At 45.0% G+C, this 24,299-nt stretch overlaps 3 long non-coding RNA genes across 4 annotated transcripts; 2 read left to right on the forward strand and 1 right to left on the reverse strand.

Moving 5' to 3' along the window:
* The first annotated feature begins 6,007 nt into the window (after positions 1-6,007).
* On the forward strand, positions 6,008-10,040 carry LOC147345265 (uncharacterized). The gene is made up of 3 exons (XR_015155023.1): positions 6,008-6,084; positions 6,752-6,925; positions 9,904-10,040. It is a non-coding gene; the product is annotated as an uncharacterized LOC147345265 (long non-coding RNA).
* On the reverse strand, positions 6,029-7,257 carry LOC147345266 (uncharacterized). Of its 2 annotated transcripts, none has more exons than XR_015155025.1 (2): positions 7,158-7,257; positions 6,029-6,634 (listed from the first exon to the last, which is right to left on the reverse strand). It is a non-coding gene; the product is annotated as an uncharacterized LOC147345266 (long non-coding RNA). The 2 variants fall into 2 exon arrangements; XR_015155024.1 differs by lacking the exon at positions 7,158-7,257 and adding an exon at positions 6,738-6,843 and having other exon boundaries at positions 6,483-6,634.
* Positions 10,041-11,393: 1,353 nt separating the features above from the next.
* LOC147345267 (uncharacterized) lies at positions 11,394-16,789 on the forward strand. Its single transcript, XR_015155026.1, has 2 exons — positions 11,394-11,554; positions 13,541-16,789. It is a non-coding gene; the product is annotated as an uncharacterized LOC147345267 (long non-coding RNA).
* The last annotated feature ends 7,510 nt before the right edge of the window (positions 16,790-24,299 follow it).

The following is a 24,299-nucleotide window of genomic DNA, read 5'->3' on the forward strand; positions in this document are numbered from 1 at the left end:
AGGCCCCTTTAAGCCCCCCCACACACATAGCATGGCAGGATGGCTTTGTAGCTTCATCAGGAAGGCAGTGGCCAGTGGACAGAGCCAGTCTGAACATGGTCAGATGACACAGATCCTCCTTGATCTTCCAATATCTTTCAGGCTCTGAATTCTGTACTTGTAGTTCCTTATCTACTTCAGGGTCTTGTTTGAGACCAGTTATGAGTCAGGGAGAAACACACATAAAATGGGTACAGAGAGGGTGTCTCAGGCTCATGGGCCTAGGCTTTGGGAAGAGACCCTCATTTTTCATTGCATTAGTCTGTGGTTGCCCTCAGAACTGTCATATCTAGAGCAGAGGTTGTTTTTTCATTTCAAAATATGAACTATTTTAGGCTTTGTAGTCTCTGTTACAACCGTTCAACTCAGCCATTGTGGTGTGAAAACAGCCAGAGACAGTAAGTAAACATGCAGACTTGTCTGTGTACCAATAAAACTTTATTTACAAAACAGGCCACAGGCCAGGGCTGGGCCACGGGCCACAGTTTGCTGACCTCTCATCTAGAGCATGGCTGCAGGCTGGGATCCTCATGATGATGAAATGGACTAAAAAGCAAAACCTTTTCCTGGGAGTAACTCCTGTGTAAAGAAAATGGGAGAAGGCAGGATGGGCCAGAGGAGCGGTGAGACCACACTGCAGACCCTGTAAGGCTTCTGCCAGCCCATGGGATGCTCCAGAGCACAAGTTGCCCATTAGCAGGGTTTTGCGTTGGGCAGGAATGGCAGGCCAGAGTACACTGCCTTGCTCAGTCATTGGCCAGGGGCTAACCCAGGAGGAGTGGTGAAGGCCCCTGAAGGAGTCTGTCAGTTAGGAACACTCCTTTCTGCTGGGCAGTGTGCATCTCTTGAAGGGGGCCTTGAGTGCCCCATCTCTGGGTCTTCAACGAGCCCCAAGATCAAGCATTAAACACAGGGGGAGGGGTCTGGGAGGAGACTGGCTTGCATTGGAGGAGGACTTTTGTCTGCTTCCAGAATGGGCCAAAAGCTTTAGATTTGGGCCAAAAGCCTTTCTGTGCAAAGTGTGCTTTGGCCTGGAGCATACCTTCTCTTGAGAACCCATGGTGGCATCCAGCCGCCAAATGAGAAGTCAGAGGCCCTGGGTCCTGGCTGAACTTGTCACGGCCACCACATCTGAGGTCAGTCAAACCTGTTTTGTTCAGTTTTATTTATTTATTTATTTGGTTTCTTTATTTATATTTTATTTTTCCAATGTTGTGTTGGTTTCTGCCATACAACAATGTGATGATTATACATATATCCCTGCGGTCTTGAGCCTCTCTCCCCCTCCCCATCCCACCCCTCCAGGTCATCACAGAGCACCAGGCTGGTCTCCCAAACTTTTGAATACAATTTGGCTTCCCGTGCAGCCTCCTCTATAGTAAAGAACATGCAGGTCACTAAGCTTGAGTGAATAATTGTTTTTCTTATTGTAAGTGAACGTGTGTGTGTTAGTTGCGTCTGACTTTTTGCGACCCGATGGTATGTAGCCTGCCAGGCTCCTCCATCCATGGGATTTTCCAGACAAGAATACTGGAGTGGATTGCCATTTCCTTCTCCAAGTAAATGAATGCTTTGTAAGTGAATACTTTGGAATTAAAGCACATGTTCCAGTCTCAGTTTCACATGAATCCACCTCAGAGAAATCAGTTCACTGTCAGAGCCTGGACAACATTTCAGCCTAATAAACTGAGAACTGGACTGTGACCCTTTGAAAGGCAGTGCCGCCTCGTAAGGCTCTGTGGAACATAGGAAGTCTGCCTCCTGTAGACACTCCCCTGCCTTGTCCAGCTCATCTTTGGATTGTCCACATTGCAGATATTTGGGAAGGTCATTTGGATGGATGGGAGCTTCTCTGGTGGCTCAGATGGTAAAGAATTTGCCTTCAATGAAGGAGACCTGGTTTGGATCCCTGGTCCCCTGGAGAAGGTAATGGCTACTCACTCTGGGATTCTTGCCAGGAGAAATCCATGGACAGAGGAGCCTGGCAGGCTACAGTCCATGGAGTTGCAAACAACTGGACATGACTGAGCAACTAACACTTTCACTTTGAGTAGATAACAGCCATCAAACCTTGCGAGATGTGGAAGGACTCATCACTCACAAACGTCCGAAACACCATGAGGGTAGCAAGGGAGGCTGATAACCGCAAGCATATTTCAAACTTCAGAGCTCCTGGAGAGGGTCTGAAGGCACAGGTTCCCAGCCAAGGGCTAAATTTCCCTGACTCCCGACCTGGAACCCCAGGTGGTCAGGGTCCTTATTGCATTAGGAACAGCAGAGCTGTGCTTGCAGAACTATGACCTGAACCAGGGGCCACACAGGACCACAGAGGGGCGGCACCTTCCTGAAAGATAGGGACACCACTGGAAATGCAGAATCTCCATCATCTTGTTAGGCATGGAGAGTTGGCCACTGGAACCTGGTGCAGCTCTGGGGTGGGTGAGGAATGAATGTGTGTGCACCGGGGCTGCTGTGTGTGGAGGCACTGTCCCTGGGTGGTCTCTGGGTGAGTGGGGTGTAGGCAGGGAGAGGAATTTTGCATCTGATTGGCATCAGGGTGAATGCAGGCACCGTGTCTGCATGGACGTGATGGATGAGGAGCCTGTGCCTTGAACAGAGGGTGTGAGATGTGTGTGCTGCATCTGAATGAATGTGCTTAATTTTTATCATCACACAGCTCTTTTATCAGCATTACTATTTCAGTTTAATTGATAGTAGCTCTCCCTCCTCCAGGATAATTCATTCAAGTTTATCATTAAAAGCAGAACTAAGGTCTATCCATCCTGGTTTCACAGGATGTTATAGGCTTATCTCCTGGTTTGCCTGTCTGTTTAACTGGTTAGCTAGCTGGCTGAGCAGTCAGACTTTAGATCACCGCTGTGGGTTTCCTCTCTTTTCTGAGCCACATTTTTGGCTTGTTCTGTGGAGTCATCAAACCCCTGTTTCCTCTGCAGCTCATCATTGCTGCGGAATTCTTTTTTTAAATTTAAATGAGTTTAAATCACTTAGAATATATTAGATTACCCTCTCCCTTGGGCTGGATCTTTGTAGGGATGGAAGTAAACTGAACATTTAGCAGTCATCTTTTCTTCGTCTCTTAATTGAGCAGGGGCTGGCTGCTGGGCAGATGGGTATGTTGCCCAAAGACGTCCCCCAGCATCTACAGCTGGGATCCTGTTGTGTCTGTAAACACACAAGGCCAGGCGAGGGTGAAGATGCGTCAGGATTTAGAGCCAGAACCTCACTAAACAAAGCCCCATTTGAGGCCCTACTGAATTTATGATGGCCAGTCCCTTCTTAATTGGCAGCCATCTGCCTCACATAGTAATTCACAGAGACCTCGTGTCAGTGTTTAGGCAGTGTCCTCTTTTGCAAATGATTTATGATTCATAATGAGCAAAAGACTGCTCTTCAGATGACCCATCAGGGTTAGCTGACCCAGCACTGGGGTCCACAGGAGAGGAAGCTATTCTCCAGGTTCAGGGTGGGAGAAGAGGAGGGGCCGCAATAAGCAGGCATGCTGCAGATCAGGGCTGCTGTCAGCCTACACAATGCCTTTGTGTGCATTTGCAAAGTGCGTCTTCTCTGGGGAGACACAGTCCCACAGCCATATGGTTTGAAGGGGAGGACTCCTTCTAGGAAGAAACGTGACTTTCTCTGGGCACCCTCAGCCCTGTGCCAGGAAGCTTGCCATGGAGAGGAGAGTGACAACCATATTTCAGGCCCGATAGACTTCTTGACCAGGCCCTTTAGCACACAGCCTTGAAAAGATGCTGCTGCTTCTCTTGTGGCCACTGGACCAGCTGCTTCCGGTGCTGGTTCTTCTCACCTTGAAGGCAAAAATAATCTACCATCTTTTCTTCCCCATGTCCTCATTATACCTTAACATTCTGCTATGGTTCAGGAATAATTGGCTCAACTGTAGAGATGAGAAAACTGAGGATCAAAACAGTTTTCCAAGGCTATACAGTGTGTAAGTAATTGGTCTTGGTTGACTAGAACTCAAATCTGTCCAACACCCATGGTCTTTCAACTACATTTCCTTGTAAAATCATTGGATGGATACTAAAGTATGATCAGAATGCAACCATCCTTCAGTACCCATATAAGAGTGATTCTAGGAGCCCCCATGGAACCAAAATCTGCAGACACTCAAGTCCCTTATATGAAATGGTTTAGTTCAATGAAGACAATAGGCCCTCCAAGCCCATGGATTCAATCAACCGACATCGAAACTCAAGAGTTGGACTGTACTGCGGTGTTGGGTCTCTCCCTTCTCAACCCTGTGATGATGACTTCAGTCAGCACTAGCTACTAACTCTTTGTCAGACTCTGGGATATACATTGGGTTTAAAGAAGTAAATGAGCAAAAGCAGGTTCCTGTCTAGTTGGGTAAGACTGAGAAATCCTGTCACCCAGCACTCCCATGTCCATTTCTGCTTCTCCAGAAATAGACAAGAAGGGGCCCTGGACTGGGGATCAGGAGTCTGGGAGCCTCCCCTAAGGCTGGCTGCTGATTTGCTGTATGATGCCCTGAGCAAATCACCCAACTAGGTGACTGACTCACTCTGGTTTGCTTGGGACTTCCCCATTTTTAGCATTAGAAATCCTATATCCTGGAAACCTCCATCCCCACCTCTGCAAAATGTTGCAGTTAGTTGGTCACCCTACATTCAGCCCTAAAATATCCATCTGGCTCCTTTATGGACTGTAAAGCACTTTGCAGAAAGGAAGGGGCCAGCATTTTTCTTTTCTTTCTTTCTTTAATTATATAAGTCATGCATGATGATTGCTGAAAATAGAGACAACCAAAAAAGTACTATGCTAAAATGGCTAATAAACATAAGAAAAGATGCTCAATTTCACTCTTAAAGGAATGCAAATCAAAACAAGATATCATTTTCACCTCTCAGATTGGAAAAGAAAATGAAAACAGTGAGAACACTTAGTTGATGCTGGAAAGACTGTGGAGGACACGTGCCCTTTCATTTTCTGTGGTGGGAATGCAAATTGGTGCATAGAGAAGTCCATTTGGCATATCTAACAGTGTTTGAATGTGTATACATCCTTCATGCTAGTAAATCCATTTTTAAGAGTGTGCCCTACAGAAATACTAGCATGAATCCATGAAGATGTATATATGAGAGGATGTCTGATACAGACTTTTTGTTGTTGTCAGAAAAAATTGGAATTAATCCAGGAGTCCACCAACTGGGGCGAACAATAGAGCAATCACACATCATTTGAATTTGAGGCAGTTTTTTTTTTGATGCCTGTCGACAAGGGTTCTCAAGTGCCAGTGTGCAGCAGAATCCTCTGGAGGGCTTGCTCAAGCAGATTGCTGGACCTTGTCTCCACAGTGTTTGTGGTCTGGGGTGGAGCTGTAGGATTTGCATTTCAAATAGCTCCCAGGTGATGCTGCAGGTGCCAAAGTGTGGTCACACTTTAAGAACCACTGATACAGAGAGAAATGAGAAAACCTTCTTCAAGTATGACCTAATCCAGATCAGGGAGCAGCACAGAGACAGAGAGGCCTGGGCAGGGATCCAGGAGCCGGGTGAGGGGTCCCCTCTGATTTCCCCTCCACTGGCCTGAAGCCCCCATCTGATCACTCAGAGCATGGGCCAGGTAAAAGGCAGCTGGATTCCTTGGCACATATGAATGCCAGGACTTCCTACAGAGTGGGTCTTAGCTGTGGGCAGAGGGAGGGAGCAGTGTGTGGGTTGGCCTCACCAGCAAAGTTACAGGGCTGGGACGAGGGAGGAGGCCAGCTGGGTGACTTCTGCCAGCTGTGTTTGTTGGTGTTTCTTCTCCTCCCTGGGAAGCTGGCATTCTGATTTCAAGGACAACATCAGATGCTGGGGGAACAGAGGAGCAGGTGTTCTCAGGAACCAAACCTTGCAAATGAATTAACAGGTGTTGATTGCTGCCAGGCAGAGGTGTGTTATGTGTGGATATTGTTGCCTGCCTTCTTCTCCCTTCAATCTCAGGCTAACACCATGACCTCACCCTCTTCAGCTGGAGCCGCTCTTGAACTCTCCCCATGTACGTACTGTGACAATTTGGGATTTTCCCGTAGGTACACAGCTTTGCTCTTCTTTATCCATGGCAATGGTTTGTGACATGATGATGAATATGAGAATGGAGTGGGGAAACACCCCCTTCTTGCCTCCCTCTTGAAAACCCCTCACAATTCCCATCACCACCACCTTTTCTAGGAACCACCCCTGGGGAAGGCCCTACATCCTAGGAAAGGTCAATGGAGGGATAGAAAAGGACAATAAATCACTGCTACTGCTTTGCTCCTCACCCCCAGTTGGCAGTGCTCCATTTCTAGTTTTTGTCTCCCCAGTGGGTGCTCTGTCTTCTGTTGACCCAGCTCCTTTGAAATGGATATTCTGCATATTCTATGCATCACTTTGAAAAAGCATTCTGGTGCCCACTAGCTATTCATATTCTTATTCTTGAACCACTTTGATCCATGCATTGCACCTTGATTTGTTGTGAACTTGAGTCTTCTGGGTATTGAATTTGCTGTATATGCTCCCATTTGTTTCTCTTCCTCTTCTTTCAGATTCATACCAATTTGGCTTTTCTAAAAAAAGAGAAAAGTTCTTACTTCTCCACCCAAGCTACACTGTCCTGGATTATCAAGGGTAATTCCCATTCCTAGTTCTCCCAAGTAAGCTTTGTCTCACCTTTCCCATTCCAGAAACCCACACCTGCAGGCAGAGCAATTCCTTTCAAAGACTGAGAGTTTCTTCTAGAGGAATCCCTGACTTGAACTAGAGGAGAGAAATACGAACTGGGAAGCAAATATTTCCCACTGATAAGAGCCAGAACCACAAGACTCCAGGCCAACACTAAGTCAACAGAACAGCTCACAGTAAGTCTTTGAGCCCTGAGCTGACAGGAAGGGGCCAAGGTGCCAGCCAGCCAATGAACTCCGTGATAACCAGGCAAAAAGCACCTCTGCTGTCCGTGGTGCTGAATCCGTCTATTTGCCTTTGGGAGAGAAACAGGTTCAAGAAACCCACATGAAGGAAATTAAAATTGTCCTGAAACCTAAGCCCCCATCAGGAAGGTTAATACCACTAAATTAAGATCTAAGGACTTACCTGGCAGTCCAGTGCTTAAGACATCTTGCTTCCACTGCCAGGGGCATGGGTTCAATCCCTGGGTGGGAAGCTAAGATCCCTCAGGTTGCCTGGCCAAAAAATAGAAAGAAAGAAAGAAAAAAATCTAGTTAAACTGTTGTTATTTAAGGTCATTTGGTTGGGCTTCTGGTCCACTGATCAAGAGAAAAGAAATAACATTGAACACCTGGACAGGCAATGTGCTTGACACCTTGGGTACACTATTTATCTTAATCTTTAAAATAAACAGTGGGGGTAGGCCTTGTTGTCTTCATTTTACTGACGAGGAACTGTGGGCACAGAGAAGTTGCTCACACTTTGGCTAAACTCATACAGCTATTAAGTTGTGGAGCCAGGACCCAAGCACAGAGGTGCTTATTCCCAAAGCTGGAACTGATGGCGTTAGACCCTCATGGTCCTAAGGCTAGTGCTGATGGCTCTTTGTTAGGCAGTTGCTGACATTTGGGCAGGTCACCAGATTGCATGTTTTCTCCCTGGGACATGTCAAATTTCAAATCTTCAAGACTCTGAAACCATTTCAAAAACCTTCATTGTTCTCGAAAAAAAAAAAAAAAAGCACATCCACACAAATGAGCAGGCTTCATTTACTTTCTCATTTATGGGAAGAGGATGTGAATATAAGCAAGACGTTCAAATTAAAATTGACTGTTTCATTTTAATTGACCTTTGATTCCCAGCTCACTATCTCCCTCGCGTCCCCACTCTGGCCCCTTCCATCCCTTGCTGTGCTCTGTGATTCATCAGGGCCTGAGGCTCAGCAGCTGTAATTGCTTTGTAACTTCCTGGAATGTCAAAGCCAAGATGGAAATTTTACGTATCACTCTACCAATTCCATCCTGGCTTTAATAATAAGTTGGCAGAGGGGAAGGCAGATTTACAGCAGGAGAGAATGTAATCAAATTTGGAGGTGAAATGCAATAAGTACAAATGCTAGTTTTCATTTGGAAGCTTCTTAGATAAATGTGATCTCACCCAGCTCCCCAGCCAAATCTATTGTTTCTTCTGGAGCAGTGGGGGCCCCCACTGGAACAGTAGTCCTCAGAGGGAGAGTTTGTATCCAGTATTGCCCCATCCCAGTCCCAGTAGAGTGACCCTGGTGGATGGAAAGCAATGAAGGGAGAAGCATGAAGAGTCAGTTAGGGAGACAAGGCTTAATAGAGGCCTCTGATAAACTGCATGTGTGTGCTGGGCGAAGACCCTTCTGTCATATCTGACTCTTTGCAACACTATGGACTGTAGGTCTCCACGCTCCTATGTCCATGGGATTCTTCAGGCAGGAATACTGGAGTGAGTTTCTGTGCTCTCCTCCAGGTGATCTTCCCAACCCAGGGATCAAACACTCATCTCTTACGTCTCCTGCATTGCCAGGCATGTTCTTTATCATTTATGCCACCTGATAGACTGCATACTTGAGGGAAAAACAGTTAAGTACTTTCTAGGCACTGTAGTAAGTGCTTTACATGTTTTATCTGAGTTTCTTGGCGACTCAGTAGGGAAAGGAATGTTATTCTTCCCATTTTAAAGAGAAATACAGTGAGAACTAGGGAGGAGATTCTCAGCTACAGTAGGGCAAGGTTCTGTTTGACTTTGCAGCTTATATTATTATTTATTTATTTATGGCTGTGTTAGGTCTTTGTGGCTGCATGAGGGGTTTCTCTAGTTGCAGCAAGTGACCAGGGAAATCCTAGCTTAGACTGTTAACCCCTCTCTTGCAAGAACAGTACAGCTAACATTTCTTGAATCCTTATGTGCTGCCAATCACTCTTCAAGTGCTTCGTGAAAACTTTCACAGCATCTGTGTGTTAAGTGCTAATGTCATTATTATCTTCATTTACCAAGGGAGAAGAATTTCTGAAGATGGATCCTGTAAAAGTCAGTGAGGGTCGTGTGAAAAGATGTTCACATGATTAGCTGTTAGGGAAATGCAAATTAAAACCACAATGAGATATCACTATGTATCTATCGGGATGGTTAAAAGTTAAAAACAAAATAGTGATAAAACCAAACGCTGGTGAGAATGAGAGGACTGGGATCATTCGGTCATTGCTGATGGGGATATAAAGTGACACAAACTCTCTCAAAAAAGAATACGGCATTTCTTATGACATTAAGTATGTGTTTCCCATATAACCCAACAATTGCACTCTTGGGCATTTTTCCCAGAGAAATGAAGACTTAGTGTTCACAGAAAAGCCTATACATGAATGTACATAGAAGCTTTATTCATAATAAGCAATGATTGGAAGTAATCCGAATGTGCAACAATGGATGGGTGGTTAAACAAACTGTGGAGCATCCATGCTATGAATTACTGGTCAGTAATAAAAAAGAGCAAGCTCTTGATACGTGTAACAACTCGGATGGATCTCAAGGGAATTAGGCTGAGTGGGGAAAAAAAGTCAGTCTCCAAAGAGAACATACTGTATGATTCCATTTAAGTAACGTTCTTGAAATGACAAAATTCTAGAAATGGAGAAGCCAGGTTGCCATGGATTTGACAGTAGGGGAGGGAGGCTTGTGGTAATGGGTCTTGACTGTGGTGGTGGTCACACAGGTCTATGCACATGAATAAAATTTAACAAAGCCACACACACACACACACACACACACATTGTGTGTGATGTTGCATCTAGAATCCAACCTACTCAGCAATGCCTGGGTCAAATCTCAGGCAACAAAGGTGGCTGTTCTCATCTCTTTTTGGCAGATGAGGAAATTCAGGGTGAGAGCTGAAAACCATGGCATGAGAGAATGACCCAAGAAGAGTGGTTCCAGAATCTCAAATGAAGAGAACAGAGGCTGGCACTGTCTTCAGAACTTTGATTCTCTTTAACAGCTTAATGAGGTAGATATCATCTCCATTTTTCAGAGAAGTAAACTGAGGCACACAATGCTAAATAACTTTTCCAAGGTCAAACAGTCATGAATGGAACAGCCAGAAATTGACTCTGGTGCCCATTCTTTTATCCACAAGAGCTGTTTTGATTTCCAGACCTGACTAGGTATTTTTGATGTTTAAACATTTTCAGATATCTAGACCTTCCCTAGTGGTTCAGATGGTAAAGCGTCTGCCTACAATGCAGGAGACCCTGGGTCGGGAAGATCTCCTGGAGAAGGAAATGGCAACCCACTCCAGTATTCTTGCCTGGAAAATCCCATGGATGGAGGAACCTGGTAGGCTACAGTCGATGGGGTCGCAAAGAGTCGGACACGACTGAGTGACTTCACTTCACTTCACTTCAGTTACTTGCTCCAAGCTTATCTCCAAGGGGATGATTTTGCCCCAAGACTTATAGGCCACAGGAAAAACCTTCTCCCAGGGCAATAATAAACGGTCTTTCTCAGCATGTAGGTCTCCCCTGCAGCACTGGACATAGCAACACTTTGTAACCAGGTAGGATGCAGGGTCAGGATGGTGTGCTGTCAGGAGACAAAGGAGAGGTCTGCTTGCTGCTCTGTCTTGGGCAATTTCCCATCATCTCCTCCTGAACTCTTTATCACTTCAGGATTTTTTTATCTTGAAATATCTGGAGGTTATAGATTTTTTACTAACTAGTGTGGTACTTGAGTCTTCTTCTTTTGACTCCATGTCCTGATGGGTACCAACATTAAATCCATCCTTCACAGCAATGAGACATAGTTCTCACAGCAGAGTCTGTGGCCAGGCTCTACCCTAGAGCCACTGGGCCCAGAAATCTGCATTTTACTAAACCATACCCAAGCCAGGTAAAACTTACTCAAAGGAAAGTTTGAGATTGCACTGATAGAGGCTCTAAATTTTAGAGGAAAGTTAAAAGTCAATGGGGGGCTTCCCAGGTGGCTCGGTGGTTAAAGAATCTTCCTGCAATGCAGGAGACACAGGTTCAATCCCTGAGTCAGGAAAATTCCTTGGAAGAGGGCATGGCAATGCACTCCAGTATTCTTGCCTGTAGCATCCCATGGACAGAGGAGTCTGGTGGGCTACAGTCCATGGGGTCACAAAGAGTCAGACATGACTGGAGTGACTGAGCATGCACACATATACAAGTCAATGGGAGTTGAGTTTTAACTAGGTGGCTCCATTTGATAGATAAAGTTTGGCAGGATGGAGAGCTGCAGTGTTTAAGGCTGGGTTTGAAGGCTTTAAGCATTGAAAAGTTTATGGTGTTCCCCAGATCACCACTATTACTTCAAAATAAAAATACTACTGAAGCATTGAAACACAAAATGTACATGTTGAAATAGCTTTCTCCTAGATGTGCTAATTGGCAAATATTGAATAAGTTTATTGAAATGCAAACTGTCTTATTCCAGGGCTGCCACTTCTTAAATGGTGCCCTACAGGTGATGTTTGTTCTGCCTCAAGTCATCTGCCTCTGGTAATGTTCATTCATTTGTTGGTTTCTTTCATGCAACAAATATTTATTGAGCTTGGCATAGCAATTAACCAAAAAGCAAGTATCTTTGCATCCATGAAGCTTGCATTCTAGTGCTGGGGAGACAGGCAAGAAACAATGTCAGTATGTAAATCTATGGCATGTTCAGAGTGACAAGTCCTTTGGAGAAAGTAAGATGGGGAAAGGGGAGAAAAGTTCTGGAGTTTGGAGGAGAGGTTTTCAGAGAAGTTTTCTCCAAAGGTGAAGTGTAAAGAAAATCCTGAAACTTCCCTGGTGGTGCAGTGGTGAAGAATCCATCTGCCAATGCAGGGGGCGCAGGTTCAATCCCTAGTCTGGGAAGGTTCCACATGCTGTGGCACAGCTAAGCCCGTGTGCCACAACTACTGAGCCCAGGCTCTAGAGCCTGTGCTTTGCAACAAGAGAAGCCACCTAAGTGAGAACTCTGTGCACCTCAACTAGAGAAGAGCCCTGCCTGCCTCAACTAGAGAAAGCTGTCACAGCAGTGAAGAGCCAGTGTAGCCAAAACAAAAAAAATGTCTTGAAAGAAGTGAGGGAGCCATCGCCCTGGAGGAGGAGGGTTCAGGCAGAGGGGACAGAGCTTTGCCTGATCCTGGAGCAGCCAAGAACACAGACCCCTGACCACACCCCTCCCCGCAGCCACCCCCCACCACGCACATAGAGAGCCCTAAATAATCCTCAATTCAGAGAGAAGCCAAGCCAAGCTGTTCCTCCCATCTCATTGCAGCATGAAGTCTGACCTGCTCCTTGTAGCGGTGGCCTTACGGCTGCCATCCAAACCCTCCTGATGGGTACCACCTTCTCCCTTGGGGGGTCAGGTCAGATCTATTCAGTGAAAACTGGTTAAGCCCTGATTCTGTGCCCAGGCCTCTGCTAGGACCCATCAGAGGCTGGCTAGCAAACCTGACGCAGAAATGTACTAACAGAATCCAAGGGTGAGGGGTCAGAGAAGAAGGGTGGAGCCAGCCTGGGGGCGGGGCTTTTTGGATCTCTCTTGGCCCACCCCCATCACGCCTGGTCCCCAGACACACAGCTGCTTTCAGTTCTTAGACTTAGCGTGTCTGTTCTCGCATCAGGACATTTGCTGTCTCTTTCCCTTGAATTCTGTTCCCCCAGACCTTCCTGGAGTTGGTTCTCACTATTCAGGCTTCAGCCAAGGGCCTCCTCCCCAGGAAGGTCTCCAGGATGGCCCTGCAGCCTGCGTTGGTGTCATTCTGGGTCTTGTCCTTCTTTCCTTCCTCTCACTGTCTCTACCACCAACTGAGATGAGTGGTGTCAAGGTCTCCTCTCTCCCCTGCCTTCCAGAAACTGGGGCCCAGTTTCTCCCATTTGTTCTTCCATCCCCAGGGCCTCAAAAATAGGAGGCGCTTAATAAATATCAACCAATGAATTTATTTACTGTGTAAGGGACTATCAACGCTTACCTGAATGAGCCATGCCATCTGACCGGCTCTTCCCCTGCCCACACCCTTCTGCCTGCTGCCCAGGCCCCTGAAATACATTCTTGGCTGCTCCTGCTGACCATGGAGAACTGATTTCATCTATCCTACAAAGCGGAGGGCAAAGTAATGTTAAAAATGTGGTTTGGAGATCCAGATGAGTTTGCTTTGTCCTCTGGCTCTGCTACTTTTAACCTGTGTACCCTAGGCAAGTTAACTAACCTCTCTGAGGCTCAGTTTCCCCACCTGAGCAGAGCTGCTTTCAGCAAACAGTAGCCTTTGTTATTCTACCCAAATCACAGTGGTTACTAACTCTCACTGTCTAGAGGGGAGGTTTGTACCACCTTCTTCCTGAGATGAGCACCCCGGCCCTGGCTGGAGCCCCCAGGGACCCTTGCAGAGAGACCAACCAAAGGAAAAGTCCAATCTCAGTGATTGTGCCCCTGGGGACCCTGAGTTAATGATCTGGGGATGGTTAATGAGCTTTCTTCTCTGCTCTCTCCCATTGCAGGTGGCGTGGCAGCCTTCCAGGCCCGGCGGCTGCTCCCTGCACCTGCCCTTCCACATCCAATTTCTTTGCAGTGTCCTAAAAAGCTAACCAAGCTGAAATCGCTGATGCCAAGGCTTTAAAGCTCCTGCACCAGAATTTAGTGTTCTCCAAGGCCCCAGCCTCGTCTTCGACTCCTGATCCTTTCCATTTGTTGGGAATGGTCGAAGGATTCAGTGACAATCACTGCTGAGACGGTCTCTTCTGCTTGGGGCTGGGAGAATGGCTGTCCTGGAGGCTCACTTCTCATGAATTCTTGCAGTGTCCCTTCTTGTGCTTGAGCATCTTCCTGGGTGCCTCCTGAGGAAGCCCTAGGCATTAACATCACAATCGTATTATGATATAATAAATCTGTCGGTGAGGTGGCAGGCCATAGTGATGGAGAGCATAGACTGAGAATCAAGTTGCCTGGATTGAATCCAGGCTCCATTTAATAACTGTGTGATCTTGGTTCAGAATAATGCTATCTTTTATATTACATACAGTTTACCTGGTGGGAGCCAGGCATTGTTCATGAACCTTCAATTTAGTAATAATAATTATAACAACAACTGATGTTTATTGAGAATCAGAAATGCTTTGATGAATCCACTTAATCTCCAGAAGACAGCCATGTTAATGGACAACTTTTGTGGTGATCAGCACTGTTCCTCAGTCAGGATTGGACCCAGAAGCTTATGCACCTGAGACATTAACTGCATGGGTGGCTTGCCTGAGGGCAAGGAAATTGTGATGAGGATCCTTTAAGGATTCATTTCTAGGCTCAGAGAAAACAGGATGTCATGTCCCCAGCCCAGCCCACACTATATCCCTTGGCGCTCATCAAATTTCAGCAGCAGCTTCTGCGGGCAGTTCTCATGCGTTTGGATGGTGTCCTGCCTCAAGTGCCTACATTCTCTCTCTGCTTCTCTACCTTGGTGGATGACAATGCCCCCAGGGATAGTCTCAACCAGTGAGCTATGGAAGGCAGTAGATAAGTGTCCCAGCCTCCTGTCCTTCAGAGGGATGGTTCTGCAGAGTGCCCACAGTGGGACTGAGTCATAATCAAGTAGTCAAGTCAACAGCTCACCATTTATTGGTTTTTCCTCCTCCCCTGATAACTCTCCCTGTTTCTTTAGTTCTACTTCTTGGGATCCCCTCTCAAATCAGCTCAATTCAGTTCAGTCACTCAGTTGTGTCCAACTCATTGCAACCCCATGGACTGCAGCACTCCAGGCCTCCCTGTCCATCACCAACTCCCAGAGCTTGCTCAAATTCACGTCCATTGAGTTGGTAATGCCATCCAACCATCTCAGCCTCTGTCGTCCCCTTCTCCTCCTGCCTTCAATCTTTCCCAGCATCAGGGTCTTTTCCAATGAGTCAGTTCTTCGCATCAGGTGGCCAAAGTATTGGAATTTCAGCTTCAGCATCAGTCCTTCCAATGAATATCAGGACTGATTTGCTTTATGATGGACTGGTTGGATCTCCTTGCAGTCCAAGGGACTCTCAAGACTCTTCTCCAATGCCACAATTCAAAAGCATCAATTCTTCAGCGCTCAGCTTTCTTTATATACCAACTCTCACATCCATACATGATTACTGGAAAAACCATAGCTTTGACTAGATGGACCTTTGTTGACAAAGTAATGTCTCTGCTTTTAATACGCTGTCTAGGTTGATCATAACATTTCTTCCAAGGAGCAAGCATCTTTTAATTTCATGGCTGCAGTCACCACCTGCAGTGATTTTGGAGCCCCTCAAATAAAGTCTCTCACTGTTTCCATTGTTTCCCCATCTATTTCCCATGAAGTGATGGGATTAGCAAACGATGGAGGAGTAGAAGGATGTGCGCTCATCTTCTCCTGTGAGAACTCCAAAATTACAACTTGCTGCTGAACAACTGTTGACAGAAGATTGTTAGATCCCACCAAAAAAAGATACCCCATGTCCAAGAGCAAAGGAGAAGCTCCAGCAAGATGGTAGGAGGGGTGGAATCTCATTTAGAATCAAACCCCATACCCACCAGACATGCCCAGAGGGCTCAAACAAACCTTGTGTGCACCAGGACCCAGAGACCCCACAGAGACTGAGCCAGAGCTGTGTTTGAGTGTCCCCTGCAGAGGTATGGCTCAGCAGTGTCCTGCCGCAGGGGCAGGGGCTCTGGGTAAAGCATACTTGGGTATGGCATAAGCTCTCTTCAAGGAGGTAGCAATTAACCCCACCATAGAGCCACCAGAACTTACACAGGACTGGGGAAACAGACTCTTGGAAGGCACAAAAAAAACCTTGTGTGCACCAAGACCCAGGAGAAAGGAGCAGTGTTCCCACAAGAGACTGACCCAGACTTGCCTGTGAGTGTCCAGGAGTCTCTGGTGGAGGCATGGGTCAGTCGTGGCCTGCTGAAGGGTCAGAGGCACTGAGTGCAGCAGTGCACCATGGGACCTTTTGAAGGAGGTCACCATTATCCTCACTACCTCCACCATAGTTTGGCCTCAGGTCAATCAACAGGGAGGGAACACAGCCCTGCCCATCAACAGAAAACTGGATTAAAGACTTACTGAGCATGGCCCCACCCATCAGAACAAGACCCAGTTTCTCCCTCAATCAAATCAACTACCTGCACCCAAATACTTGCCTCTGGCTTGGCTTGGAGGGATCCCTAACTAAGACAGTGCTGGAAGCCCAAGAGGACACCCTCTGGTCAGGGCAGTGCTTTCCATGCGGATTCCCAGAGCTCTGACAAAGCAGAGATGGATGACAGACAGGGACTGTGATACTCAGGTGGTGTTCAAGTTCGTGAGAAACGTATTCCAAGGTTCCCAGCAAGCTTGGGGTGGTGCTGTCCCACGAGCTCCTTATGGCTCCCCAGAATGTAATCTTCTCATCTTTCAGCAATAGGACTCCACAGCTACCTAATGAGGACCACATTTCCCAGCCTCCCTTGCAGGTAGGTATGGCCATGGTCTTGCCAATGGAGTGTGAGAGGAAGTGATGTGTCACTTCCTTAAAAAGAAATCGCTTGGCCTCCACTTCTGTTGCTTGGCCTCTTCCCCCTCTTCCTCTTGTCCGAGGACTGGAATGTGGACTTGAGCTCTGACTTGGATGAGAGCATCTCAGGCAGAAGCAACCAGGGACCTTAAGCAACAGTGTGAAGTAGAGTCACCCTCCTGCTCAGGACTACTGCCTATCTTTGGGATGTTACATGACAGAGAAATAAACTTCTATTTCGCTTAAGTGTGAAAGTTGCTCAGTCATGTCCGACACTTTGTGACTCATGGACTATACAGTCCATGGAATTATCCAGGCCCGAATACTGAAGTGGGTAGCTGTTCCCTTCTCAGATCTTCCCAACCTAGGGATCAAACTCAGGTCTCTCTCATTGCAGGTGGATTCTTTACCAGCTGAGCCACCAGGGAGACCCAAGAATACTGGTGTGGGTAGGCTATCCCTTCTCCAGGGGATCTTCCCCACCCAGGAATGAAACCAGGGTCTCCTGCATTGCAGGTGGATTCTTTACCGGCTGAAATAAACTGCTATGTACTTGCATCTCTCTGTTCCAGGAACTTATCTTGTGCCTTAACTAATATAGTCAACAGGAAGGGGTCTGAACAAGCCAATTGTGAGTATGAATGCTGATGTGACCTCATTTGTGTCCCAAGGCCAGTGACACCTGGGATGTTCAGGTTATGTGGCTCTCTTGCATGGTGTGCAAAGTGCTACAACTAGAGCGAGACCTCACTGGGAGTGAGGTGAGACCCGGTCTCCTCTCGACTTGTCACAGACCTCAGGGGCCCCCTCCTTGGCATGTGTCCCCTTGCCTGGAATGCTGTGTACTTCCACGTTCTTTTTTCCAGTTCCTCTCCTCCCAGACTAGGTTGTGCATTGGGGCGCTGTTGCATGTGGCTTCAAAGGGTGTATCCAGTCAGCTTGGGGAACCGGGCTCCACCATAAGTGGGCAGCTGGCTCCCCAGCTGCCATCCACAATAAGATGAGCTGTCTGCTCATCTTTGTTCTCCAGGTGTGGGCAGCATTACATCCTCTAGTGTATCTCCTTATCTATTAAACAGAGCCAGGTGGTGATGACTTGTGTCATTACTTTTCTCTCTCTTTTTTAATTTGATTTTATTTTATTGAAGTATGTGTGTACAGTACAGTGATTCAATTATTCATATATATATTTTTTGTGTTCTTTTCCCTTGTAAGTTATTACAAAATATAGTTTCCTGTGCTATATAGTAGGTCCTTGTTGATTATCTGTTTTATATACAGTAGTGTGTATCTGTTAATCCTGACCTCCTAATTTATCCCTCCTCCACCCTTTCCCCTTTAGTAATAACCATGAGTTTGTTTTTCTATGTCTGTGGGTTTATTTATTTCTGTTTTATAGATAAATTCATTTGTATCTTTTTTTTTACATTCCACATATAAGTGATATCATATATTTGTCTTTCCCCGTCTGGCTTACTTCACTTAGTATGATAATCTCTAGGTCCATCCATGTTGCTACAAATGGCATTATTTCACTGTTTTTAATGACTAATAGTTCAATATAGTGTATTTTAAATAGCTATTGTAACTAGTGCTACAGTGAACATTGGGGGTGTATCTCTTCATGGTATTAGTTTTCTATTGCTGTGTGATTAATTACTACAAACTCAGTGGCTTAAAACAGTATCTGTTTATTATCTCACAGTTCTGTGGAGTCAAAGAGAACTTAGCTGGATTCTCTGTTTCAGTTCTCCCAAGGCTTCAATCAAGGTGTTAGCCAGGCTAGACTCTTATCCGGAAGCCCTGGGGAAGAAACCACATCCAGGCCGTTTGCAATGTTAGTAGGATTCTGTTCTAGTGGTTGTAGGATTTAGGTTCCAGTTTCCTGGCTGGCTGTTGGCCACTCTCAAGTCCTTATATTTGTCCCTTTTATAGTCAAAGTCAATGATGATATGTATCTTTCTCATCATTTGAATCTCTTGTACTTACTCTTCTGCTGTCAACTTGAGAAAACTCTGAGCTTTTAAAGCTCATATGATTGTACTAGGCTCACTGGATAATCTCCCTTCTGATGAAACTCAAAGTCAACTGGTAAGTTACCTTAATTAAATCTAAAAAATGCTTTTTGCCACATAAGGCAACATGATCACAGGCATATTTTTGCATCATATTCATAGCCCTGGAGATTAGAGCAGGAAATCATGGGAACATCTTAGACTTCTGCCTACCTCATCTACAATCCCTTGAATTTTAGAATGTTTCGCCTTCACCTTTCCTTGGAGGGGGCAGGAAAGCTGATATCTTGATGCTTGATTTGCAGGAAATCTCTCACTAGGGCAAAGCATCCAAGAATGCTTGAAGGAGGTGAGATTAAGAGTCAGAAGGATGAATAATTAGTCTTGGATAAAGGATAGACATTTTATTTGCTTATCCAGTCATGTTTATTGAGAATCCCTCAGTGCCCAGGATCTAGCAGTGAACAGAATAGACATAGTCCTTGCCCTTGTGGAGCTGATGGTCTGGTGGGTGATGAAGTTTCCCCAAAGAGAAGTATGGGGTTCAGTGAGAGGAGGGAAATAAAGGCTAGCATGTCATCTAAGGGTGATGAGGGCAGGGGTTCAGGTAAATTTTTACCTGTGAGGAATGGAAAAGACACGATGTGAGGTGAGGTAGAGCCCAAACAATTATAGGCTAGTCTCGAGAACATTAAGCTCTCTAAGGATCTTGAGTCTCCTCTCATGCTGCATGGATCACCAGGAAATTATCTTGGTTAATTTGCTTAGCCTGGAAGCCACTAACATGAGTATAGAAATGCCTACTCGGGCAGGAACTTAAATAAATGAAACAGCCTGAGTGTGAACAGAAGAATAGGGCATGAATAATGGCAAATGGTGACTGGCCAGTGGCCTCAACGTCAGAGGGTAAGAGGGAGTGCTGGGGTCCCCCACATGCTGGAGTATAGACACCTGTCTATGGGGGTTGCCAAGATCCACTCCAGCTGATTGTGCCATCAGGGACAAATCATCAGATCTTCAGACTGACAAAATTCAGACAATTTTGTGGGATATCTCAGATTTTAAAAATTTAAGTAATTTTTTAAAATGTAAGGATCTGCAGATGTTTGTGGCACAGGGCCAGCCCTCAGGCATCTACTTGTGACATTCGATAGAGTTGTCCTCAGTGAGTTACGTTTGGCTGCCCCATCATCAGCTTTAACTGAGAAGCGCAGGCAGCCTCTGTGGCCCAGGGTTCCCATTCTGAAGTTCTGCATCATAAATGCCTTTGTGTTTTCAATAGAGGAATCCTTGTGTCCTTGAGATTTCTCTGCTTTCTCCTCTTCTGTCGTGACCATGGGAACAATCACACTGCCCTCTCTGCCATGCATGTTTTCACTTCCAATTATTGCTCTTCTGGTGTCCAGCGTCTGCCTTTCCCTCCTCATGGTCTCATTAACTGAGGCAGCTGTCCGAGCTTCTGTTCCATTTCCTAGTAACCTGCTCTCTGACTCTGGGCTGAGAACCTAACTGCTTTATTTTCCTTTTATCTACAGTGCCTGGTACATGGCAGGCATGAATCTCTCTGTGAGCACATTTTCCTGGGTAAGTATTCTTAAATTCTCAATAAATATTTGAATGTTGAATGATGTGTTGGCCTTTTTTTTTTTTTTTTTGATTGACACAAGAACTGAACGTATGTGAAAATAATTCTGTACATTAAGACAGTATCATTGAGAACTCAACCCTCAGTGTCTGTTAAAAAATTAGGATGAACAACCATCTTCATTTGCCCAGGAATAAGGAGGTTCTTGAGATGTAGAACCTTCAGTTTTTAAACTGGGATGGAGGAGTTTCTCAAGACATGAAACTTTCATTGCTGTAACTGTGACTGTCCTGGGAAAGCGTTGTTGGTCACCCTCCTCCAAAACAAACAAACAAAAAAACCCAAAACACCACCAAAGGAATACAAGATTCTCTTGAAGCTCAAATAATGGGAAAAGACCAATTCTCCTTCTAAACCGGGATGTTTTCTTTTATCTGCTGATGAGAGGTTTGAAAGTCTCATGTTTCCCTCTTTGCCTTGATCTCTAAGAAGGTCCAAAGTAAGTTCTCTGAATAAGGTCGGTAGCATCTGTCAGTCTAGGCTGTCTGAGATAATTGTTTCATTGACTCTGCTTTGTTTTTTTTAAATCCTTCTTCTCTTCAAAAGTGTTCACATGGTATAAATTGCACCCAGAATTACATTAAATAACTGTTGCCAAGCGAACGTAAGAGAACACCTATGTCTTTGGCTTTTTTGCTTCTCTTCAGTTGGCTATTATTTCATTCCATGGGTGTATTATTTCAGGGGTTGGCAAACTATGGCCTGTGGGTCAAATTTGGGACCACTGCATCTTTTTGTAAATAAAATTTTATTGGGGATAACAGCCATACGTATTAATCTACGTATTGTCCATGGCTATTTTCAAGTTACCAGGGCAGAGTTGAGTGGTTGTGATGGACACTGTGTGGCCCATAAAGACTAAAATACTTGCTCTCTGTCAAGTTTGTCCCTCTCTCCATTATGTCACAAACTGGAAACCCTTTGGAAAAGATTGCTATAGAATTTCAAATTATACATATATATCTGTATGATTTGTTTTCAAATGTAGTTTCAAAGTTTATATGTATGTATGTATATATATATGTTCTGTTTACAAAAGTAATATATGCTTATTATAAAAATGTTAACATCACAGAAGTATGTAATGATGACAGTAACCATCCTTTGTAAACTAGTTTTATTTGTTTATCTATTGGCTGTGCTGGGTCTTCGTTGCTGCACAGGCATTCTCTAGTTGCGGTGAGTGGAGGCTAGTTTCTAGTTGCAGTGCTCAGGCTTCTCAGGGCGGTGGCTTCTCTTGTTGCTGAGCACAGGCTCTAAGGGGGATGGGGTTCAGTAGTTGCGGTTCCCAGGTTCTAGAGCACGGCTCAATAGCTGTGACACACACCTTTGTTGCTCCGTGGCATGTGGAATCTTCCCAGATCAGGGGTTGAATCCGAGTCTCCTGTATTGGCAGGTGAATTCTTTACCACTGAACCACCAAGGAAGCCCAGTAACCATCCTTTTTAAACTTCAATTCCTATTGGTGGCCTCAGTTAGCTAGTAATATAGATTGCTCCTGGTTCCTTCTGGTTCATAAGCTAATCTATCTATATATATTATATATAATCTATATTAAAATAATAGTGAAAAAGACATAAATCTCTCTGTGAGCACATTTTCCTGGGTAAGCGTTCTTAAATTCTCCATCAGCAGCATTTTCCACCCATGTCTCCACTGATACATTTGCAGACACTCTCACTCATTGTCTCCAATATCTTCCCTCATTGATCTAGTTTAATCAAAAGCCCTTTCTAACTTGTCTTCAGAACAGCATCATTGCAAATTCTAATTATTTCTGGTACCTCTCATTATGATAATTATTCTTTTTTATCAGTACTAATTACTGGTCCTTTAAAACATCTCTCAGAACCAGTGAGGATGTCAGTTGCCTGACGACTGTCACTTAGCTTCTAAACCGTCAGGCTAAGTATTCAGGACACAGCTTTAGCTGATCATCCACTTGCTTCTCAGATGTCCTCAGGACCAGAGCCCTGACAGCAGGGCCCTGATTGCATCACTCACCCTCAGAACTCTAAGTCTTCAAGGGCATCTGCCATCACCCAGCATCATAGACCCACACTGCTTTCTTCATACTGATTGCACCAGCTTCTCCTCTCTCCCGTCACTTCCCTCCCCAAACATTTCCTCTGAGCTCCCTAGAATCCCCAGTTTGTAACCAGGAGGCATCCCTATATTTTCAAGTTCTCCCCCAAACATTTTTTTTTGTTTGTTTCTTGCCTTGCCTTAAGCCAGAGTTCTGCAAGCCTCCTGGGAATACTTCCCAAGTTAGGTTGCTTTTCTCTCTTAACTCATGAACCCCAGGGCTCCCCTTTGCCAATCCCCAAACATTTTCCCTTTCCAAAAATGCCCAGAATCTTTCAAGTGAAGCCATAAGATTATAGTGCCAGCTGCTTCTCCTCAAAGTGGTCATCTGCTTTCTTCTCAATCATTAGAGACTCTAGTGCCTAAAGAGCCACTATCTTATTCCCACCCTGTTCTCATCATTTTTGGTGATTTCAGCATTTACACAGATATCATCCAACCTTTTAATGTCCCCTTTGCTTGGCCTTCCCATCGCCTTGTTGTTGATGGTAACTGTACAGTCTCTTAAATGTGAGTTTCAAGTTTCCCCCTTTTTGACCCATACGTCCTCTCCTATTCTAATACTTCCACTTGAAACATTTTCCTAACTCAGTGAGACTTTTAGTTCAGTCCTGTCCAACAGAAAATTAAAGAAAGCCACATATGTCACTTAAAATTTTCTAGTAGCCACATTGAAGTGAAGTGAAGTGAAGTCGCTCAGTCGTGTCTGACTCTCTGCGATCCCATGGACTGTAGCCCACCAGGTTCCTCCATCCATGGAATTTTCTAGGCAAGAGTATTGGAGTGGGTTGCCATTTCCTTCTCCAGGGGATCTTCCCAACCCAGGGATCAAACCCGGGTCTCCTGCATTGTGGGCAGATGCTTTACTGTCTGAATCACCAGGGAATAAAGACATATAAATAGTTAAATTAATTTAAGTATTTTTATTTAACCAAATAGATGCAAAATATGATCGTTATATTTTGAGAAACAATAGAAATAGTGACACACTTTATTTTCTCTGGCTCCAAAATCACTGTGGATGGTGACTGCAGGCGTGAAATTAAAAGACACCTGCTCCTTGGAAGAAAAACTATGACAAATCTAGATCACATGTTAAAAAGCAGAGACATTACTTTGCCAATAAAGGTCCATATAGTCAAAGATATGGTTTTTCCAGTAGTCACGTATGGATGTGAGAGGTGGACCATAAAGATGTCTGAGCACTGAAGAATTGATGCTTTTAAACTGTGATGTTGGAGAAGACTCTTGAGAGTCCCTTGGATTGCAAGGAGATCAAACCAGTTAATCCTAAAGGAAATCAATACCGAATATTTATTGGAAGGACTGATGCTGAAGCTGAAGCTCTAATACTTTGGCCACCTGATGTGACAAGCTGACTCATTAGAAAAGGCCCTGATGCTGGGAAAGATTGAAGGCAGGAGGAGAAGGGGATGACAGAGGATGAGGTGGTTGGATGGCATCACTGACTCAATAGATGTGAGTTTGCGCAAGCTCCAGGAGATAGTGAAGGACAGGTAAGCCTGGCATGCTGCAGTCCATGGGATCACAAAGAGTCAGGCATGACTGAGACAATAACAATCACAATTATCGTTATCATTGTAGCCAACAGAAACATTATTATTGAGATATTTCACATTCTATATTTTCTTCCTTTTAAAAAACTACTTATTTATTTATTGAGTTGTACTGAGTCTTTGTTGCAACATATGGGATTTTTAGTTGTGGTATTTGGGATCTTTAGTTGCAGTATGTGGGATCTAGTTCCCTGACCAGGCTTCAAACCTGGACCTCCTGCGATGGGAGTGCATAGTCTTAGCCACTGGACCACCAGGGAAGTTCCACACCCTATTTTTCATACTCTTTGAAATATGTGTGCTTTATACTTACTGTATATATCAATTTCAACCAGATGCATTTCAAGCATTTGATAGCCACATGCGGCTATCATATTCGACAAAGCATCTCTAGTCCATTGACCTAAATCCTGTCTCTTGAATGTCCTTCTATT

Source organism: Bos grunniens, chromosome 25 (genome assembly GCF_055505025.1).
Source record: "Bos grunniens cultivar Pamir isolate PY7600 chromosome 25, Bosgru_T2T1.0, whole genome shotgun sequence".
Taxonomy (NCBI): Eukaryota; Metazoa; Chordata; class Mammalia; order Artiodactyla; family Bovidae; genus Bos; species Bos grunniens.